Below are 7,834 nucleotides of genomic sequence, written 5' to 3' on the forward strand. Positions count from 1 at the left end.
ACAGGACAGTTTTATAAAAAGCCTGCTTTCAGACAAAGTTCAAGATTAAAGGTATTGCGGAGGATTTTCTTTTTCCGGGTGGATCATCAAGACTATTGGTCCTCCTAGTTGTCAATCAGGCCTGTTGTGCAATTGCATTTTTTAAAAAGTGGAGAAGGCGGTTCTTTTCTAAAATTCAAGAAAATCCTCCGCTACACCTTTAATGTTGTATTTTTTTACTGAAATCTGTGTATCGAAATATCTGTGTCCTTTATTCTGTTTGTCTCTCAATTAATATTTAAATGAAAAATAATTTCACGTACACATTTATAATCTGAATAATCTGTTTGAAATGCCATAAATGGAAATTTTCCTCTTCATCTGTAAGAAATGATTCAAACGGACTTAAATTTCATTACATTTGATTGTTTAATGTATAAGTGATATAACCCATGATCTTGGTGTTGTTTCAAACATAAATCTAGAGAAATTAAGTAAAGGTTTTAAAAGTATTATGACATTGTCATGTTTTTGGATGTTTTCCATAGTTCCTTGACATACCATGTAAATACCATGGTGTATGAAAAATGTAATAATTTAGTACTATAGTATTACCATCTATACTATGTAAAGACACATTTGTGATGTGATCTGGGAAAAGCCATCACATGGTGAAATTTGATGCCATACTGTATGTAAGTAGGGTTCAAGCCCTTCCTTTCATAGCTTGTCTAAAACAAAAGTTATCTAAAGTCATCTGATTGCTGTGATTTTCAGGATTGGAATTTAGAGAAAAACAGGTTTGAAGAGAAGAAATTAAAATGAAAATAAAAACACAACGGTAAAGTATTACAAGTAAAAGTCACTTTACTGTGATATAATACTTATTTTACTCAATGAACATGTTGCAAAAGAAAATGGTCACAACACTTGAAAACATTTCAACATTATTATATTATCTGAACCTCATCTATTCACTTGTATTGTATTGTATGTTACTGTTTATTTTAGTAAAGTTTTAAGTTGTTTATCATGTGTAGAGTCTCTGAACTTTTGATCTCTTGTACGTTTAGTTGGCACGATTATTTTTCTTTGTAGCTTACATTTAGATTAGCAAGCACATCGCAGGTTCCCCGTGACAATAACGTAATCAAAAATGCCTACTTACGTCGTGGGATGTGAAAATCGCACCAGGTCTTCCGTTAAGTTTTCACGAGTCATGCAGAATCTCAAAAACAAAAAATTACAACATCTGCGGCTGCAAGCAATTAACGTGCAGACTGGGACAATGCACATATCAAAGAGGCTTGTGTTTGTAGTGCTGCTCACTTCATTTGAGGTAAGTCATCATTTTTATAAAGCCTGGATGGTATGAACAGTTTGACCCCATGCTGCGTGCGCACCCGAAAGTCATTCAATGTTTACAAACCTTGAAGGGGTCTATAGAGCAACACACAAACACTCAGAAACTGGTGACATGTTTATTGGTTAGAGAGCTTGTAACCCGAAGGTTCGAGTCTCTTAGCCAAAAGGTTGTGACTGTGGTGCCCTTGAGCAAGAGACCTTAAACCGCAGTGGGACCCAGGGCAATCCAATGACTGCTGCCCACTGCTCCGTGTGTCTGTGTGTGTTCCCGACTTAGTGTTTGAGGTCACATTTTAGCTACCATACTTGACAGTCACATCACTTTAATTTCATTACATAACTTATGAAGACTACATTCATGCTACTACATGTTCTTGAGTTTATTATTATTTAGTTGAATAAGTTTATTGATTGATGAGTGATTTACTGTCAAAGAGTTCCCAGTCCTGCTTACCATTCATTGCTTTTATCTTCTCAGGTTCAGATGTTCGTTCATCAGAGAACGGTGATGTTTTTAAAGGCATGTGTAACCGCGACGGGCCGCTGCTGTGATTTGGGTTTGCGCTCTGTAGGGGTTCAGCTGACAGCATCACATGCAGGTGAGGAGAAGAGCTTGACTCGATGAAAGAAGTTTTCTGAAGCGTAAAGTGAGAATCCAGAAGAAGCTGTCAGAGAGTGAGAGAGGAGCACAGACAGGTGGAGAGGAAGCATGAAATGGTGTGAGGAAGAGGAGGAGGAGGACAGGTCACCGCTCAGACCATCATGAAGTGACATGAAGGACAATTCATCCTACAACATTATTAACACCACTGTCTGCAGTACATCACAGCTCAAATCCTCTTACTGGCAGAGAGAAAAGGCTTTAAAGAAAGTAGCCTGCTTTAAAAATAATCATCTGTAAAGTACTGTCAAGAAATGATGGAGAGCCAGGCTGGTGAATCAGACAATATTCATGGAATTTCTTTCAGGATATTTTAGAATAAAAACAAGGAATACCTGTATCACATTGAGGAGTTCAAGAAAATAAGGAATCCAGTCAATACATTTTCCTAAAGATGTTTATAACAAGACTTTGCAGCAGAAGGGAAAGCCAACACTACAACAAAACAAAGATAAAAACACAATATAAAATGAATTATATAGACGTTTCATCAGACGCATTGTCACGGTTACGTGTCTGGACAGAACTTTTACTTCCGGTCTCTTGTTTGTTTTATGGTCTGACTGATGGCTAAACTGAACTCTGGAACAAATAGCTTGTCAAAAACAACAAATGTTTTGGTTTCCTAATAACGAGGGAAGACGGCGATCATGGATCATCGCTATGTGAATCGGGGATTGGCAGCCAATCTGTCGATAAGATTGTATACATTTTATACTACACATTTTAATGTTAGATCAGTGTTGTTGTATTTACAAAACCAGATAAACTGAAAGAAAACTGGTATTTATTGTGTTTAGTACAGACATGTTCAATGATAGTAATCCCATTTTTTTGTTTGTGTGAAACTTCTCTCTTTTGGAAACTGTACTCATTGGTGTTATCTGTCAGAGCCGTGATCCAATAACAGAAATATCAGTCTTGAGACTAATAAAATCCTTTTTCAGACAGTAATACCTGTAATGGGGCAAGGTCTGTGTTCATGAATGGCTTGGTTTTGTTGGCGTCATGTCCACATTATCATCATATGGACAGACAAAGTTTTTAATTTCTCTTTTATAGTTGAGATGCATTATCACATTCCTCCTCATCAGTTATATCAGAGTCCCATTTCAAAGTCACTTTTTCAAATTAAGATGATATAAATGACATCATACCACATTGTAGATAAGACAGTCATGGCTGGTAGAATTCTGAAATAAAAAACAAACAGATTATTTTCATGCTGCTTATTAATCTTGATGCAAATCATTTCCAATCACATTTCAAAGGATTCACCCATTCCACAGAATTCACCAATACTGTCTAGAAAGCTTTTTGTCTTCTATTTATAATGTTAATATCACCTATACCCCCACCCCACATTCCAAAACATTATCACCTGACCGTCATGCAGAAAACAGATATTTGAGCAAACAAAGCCCTGGCAAGATAACAGGACCAGCTAAGAATATTTTATAAACAATAAGATACAAATAGTTTCAAATATTGGCGCATAAATACTTTCAAATTCTCAAATAACGTATTGATTTCCTATAAACTTATTTAATAATCTTAAAACTTTGATTAAAACTCAAAAATAGACATTTACCATCAATATTATATTTGTTGCTACAAAAAAATTCATGTAATGGGCAAGGTGCACAGGTAAATTTTGTTACCCTTCAGACCCAACGTTGTAAAACATTGACATAACAAGCTTAAAATCTCATATAATCAAAACATTCAGCTGCATCTTAAAATCTGCATGATCTAGACACATAACTAATCACAGAAAAAAATATCTTGATTGTTGATTTATTTAGTCCAGTAAAAAAGGTTATGTTCCTCAAGGCAGTTTTGCAGGTTTTTTAAGTTCACGGCGAGGAAAGCAAACAAAGTCCACCATTCAAAATCATTGCAGGGTCAAACATTAGGACTTTTTAAGTTGTGTAAATGTGGTTTTAAAGAGAAAAAAAAACATGTACAGGTATACTTTATTAGATTTTAAACTGATGTTGTAATATTAAAACGGAGGGTTTTACAGGGCTAGAAGGACTCTGTTGTTATTGAATCCTTGCAGAGTTTACCAGAAGTCATGTTTGTTTAACCAGAGCCGTTTGTTTATGTCGTTACTGTTGAAACCGTCTATAGGACACCCCTATTTATTAACAGAATTGGCCTTTTCTGTGGTGTCGTCACTGCGCTCGGGCTGCTCACTGTTACAATTCATCCCAAATATTTAAAGGGGTGATTTCACAGACAGGACTTACATTAAGTGTAGTCCCAGACTAAAATGCTTGTTTAAAGGGACAATAAGTAGGATTTTCCACCAACTAGTGGTGAAATTGTGAGTGGTGCATTGAAATGAATAGTGCTCTCTAGCGCCTCGCTTTTCCAAATGCGTGTTAAAACTACGGTGGCCGTTATGTAATCACTGATCTCCTTGTCCGTTTCAGCTGGTTCATGTGTTCTGAATGAAAACACGTTGTGGAAGTGCGTTAGTAAGCTAGTGCTTTTTGTCCCTCTCTGCTATTAAAGTTTATCAATACGGCGGAATGACAAGCCTCCTTGGACTTACCTGGGCCGGGTTTCCCAAAAGCATTGTAAGGCTAAGTAGATCGTAAAAACGATCGTACGAATCCTCTTAGAATAACGGACTGTTTCCCAAAAGCTTCGTAACTTAAGTTGCACTTGAAAATCATCATAGATCTACGAGTGCTCTGGAGTAATTGTTCATTCATAAGTGCATCGTAAGACAACAGAGTTACAAGGTCAGCTACAGGACAAGCAGCAAATTGCACTCCTGCAATGACGATAATGTAATGTTTTAAATGTTTATTTATTTATTGGGTCCTTCTTTGTTTATTTTATATTAAATATATAATATAATATATTTAATTTATGACTAAACATAAATTAATAAAGAAGGAAAACGTATTTTGTGCAAGTTGGTAAAAGTTTTTTCTATGATTGCTGCTATAATTCATCTAAACATTGTTTTGAAGCGAAATGGCATTTAATTAAAGAAACCAAATAAATATTTACGGTACAATGCAATAATCCATAATAATAAATAAACATAGATAATAAACAACAAATAATAATAATAATCTAAACTATAATAGAAACGCAGAAGGCATTTCGCAGTGGGACGAGTTCTAACTAAATACGTAAAAGAATATTTAATAAATTATTAAAACAAGTCATTGAACAATAATGAAAATATATTATTAAAAATATTAGTGGACATCAGCTGAAGATCATTAGCCTAAACAAGCTTCTGCTACAAATTCGAGTCATTCTATTTGTGACATTTCAGCACTTGACAAATGGATAGCGACTCGTAAGTAGCACTTAAAACCCAGCTGCGAATGATCGTTTTACGTGCATCTTTGGGAAACGCACGTAAATGAACAACGAATGTTCGTTAAGTAGCTCTTAGAAAGCGCTCTTAAGTGCTAAGTTCAATCGTTATCGGGAAACCCAGCCCTGTTCAATGTAAGTAAAGAGAAGAAATTCTAAGCTTACAAAGAAAAGTCAGATCACTGGCAGAGGTCATTTGACACCAACAAGGACATATTTATGAATAAAGACATTGATTTTGATTAATAAAACACGTAAAACCCTATTTACTGTCCCTTTAAGCTGTCCTAAATAAAAACACCCAAAGTATGTATTAAGGAAGTCGCGTTACTGCACTGCCATCTTTCCAATGCCTCCAGGTCTTGTTACAGATAGACCTGTAATATACTGGACATGCGCAAAGTTTCTCCACCAGAAGATGCCATACTACAATGGTTGATGATTGGCTGTCTTTACTGGAAGGCGGGACAAGAGTGGCAACATTGACCGATATCCCCCGTTCATATTAATACCATATGAATGCATCTGGGCTCATCTTGTTCATATTAAATATCTTTGAAACAGCTTGCACTGACAAATCTTAAAATATATAAGTGCCATTGTTTTGTCTCAAGATGCACACCAGTAATGTTTTTTTTGCAAGGTATACTATGTTTGTAAAAAATACCTAAATGTCCTTATATTACTAAGACCTAGTCCTGGATTAATCTAAACCCTGTCCAGGAAACTGCGTCAAGTGAATTTAAGGTCAGGCAACTTGACTTCTGTCCACTGTATAAACCTCACTGAGCATTGCAGGCCACACACATCTCTAGAATGACACAATATACTTAACATTATGATGTGTTTTCAGAGGATGTATATTTAGCTTTATTTTCTTAAAGGGGACATATCATGAACATATTTTTTCATGTTTAAGTGCTATAGTTGGGTCCCCAGTGCTTCTATCAACCTAGAAAATGTAAAAAATACGAACCCAGTAACTTAGTTTTGGTAAACCATTCTCTGCAAACATGTGAAAAAATAGCTCATTGAAATTTGGCTCCCATTGTGATGTCAGAAGGGGATGTTATTATAATAATACCACCCCTTAATCTGCACTATTTAACCACGGCACTGACATTTAGTGCAGAGATTAACTCATTTGCATTTTAAAGGACACACCCCCAAACAGCACATTTTTGCTCACATCTTCAAAGTGGCAATTTAGCACGTTAAAGATTTCGTACTTAGAGCTAAAACTTCACATATGTACTCTGGGGACACCAAAGATTTATTTGACATCTTCTAAAAGTCTTGTGAAATGTCCCCTTTAATTCAAGTAAATGAGTTAACATGTAAGCGTAATTCAAATATGGGTGCATGTGTGAGCTAAAGATTTCAGCACAGGGCTCATCTCAGTATGAATAATTGAGACACGTGGAGACCTGAAAACACAGCGTGCCGTGCAGAGAAGAATGACCTCATGGGAGAGAGAAGCAGACGGGCGATCACAGATCTATTGCCTCTTTATCTCACTGTACTTCTGCAGTCCAGGCACTGGAAACACTTCACAACAGCAGGCATGCAATATCTAATGTATTCAATCGTGGAATTGGATGAGAAAAAGTACATAATGAGACAGAATAAATGGTTGGGTCCGCGGGCACTGGCGCCGATGCCCGTCACATGACTCTTGATTTATGGCTTCTGCTGGTGGCTCATAAAGGCTCAGTAAAATATGAGGGCATATGTCAGACTGGAGCTCAAGTCCTGGCAGGAGTTCAGGTCTTCTGTGATCAGTGAGGTTCCTCTGTGGCCGAAGGATCCCCCCCCCTCTCTCTTTCTCCTCCCTCCACTCCTGTAATCCCTTAAATTGGTACTGCTCATTGATTTTGGAGACAGATTGTGCAGTCATTAATAAATTGGAGAATTTACCACCGGACCATCTGATAATGGAAAATGGGATTAGTGGTAATTGATGGTATACAGTAATAATGTGATGTGTTTGTGATGTGCTTTGTTTGACAGTAGTGTGGAGCTCTCTTGCAAAAACTAGTGTACATAAGAACCCTTTTAAGAGATCAAACACTATAAGTAAGAATGTGTTAATTCCTTTACCTATTTTGTGTTATGCTTTTAACACATTTTGTGTTGATTTTATGTAAAAAAACCTAGGTTGTGTTAAAAGTAACAAAAACTGCTCATGGAAAATATCAAGCGTTCCTTCAGGTTGAATGAGTGACTCCGGGCGGGGCCGCCACAGCAGCAAGATTGGTTAACGTGGTGCGGAAATCTGCCAAAGTTCAAAATGTTCAACTCGGGCGTCAAGATGCAAATTCGCGTCAAACGCAAAATGCACAAAAAGCACCATTTGTGAATAACGCACGTACCGCGCCAGATGCTCAATTCGCGCCATGAGACGGAATCATGTCTGCTGCACTAAACGCCTCATTCGCGCCGCGAGACCTCCTTCAACGCGTCTTCACATTGACTTAACATTGA

This window comes from Misgurnus anguillicaudatus, chromosome 22, assembly GCF_027580225.2.
Source record: "Misgurnus anguillicaudatus chromosome 22, ASM2758022v2, whole genome shotgun sequence".
NCBI lineage: Eukaryota > Metazoa > Chordata > Actinopteri > Cypriniformes > Cobitidae > Misgurnus > Misgurnus anguillicaudatus.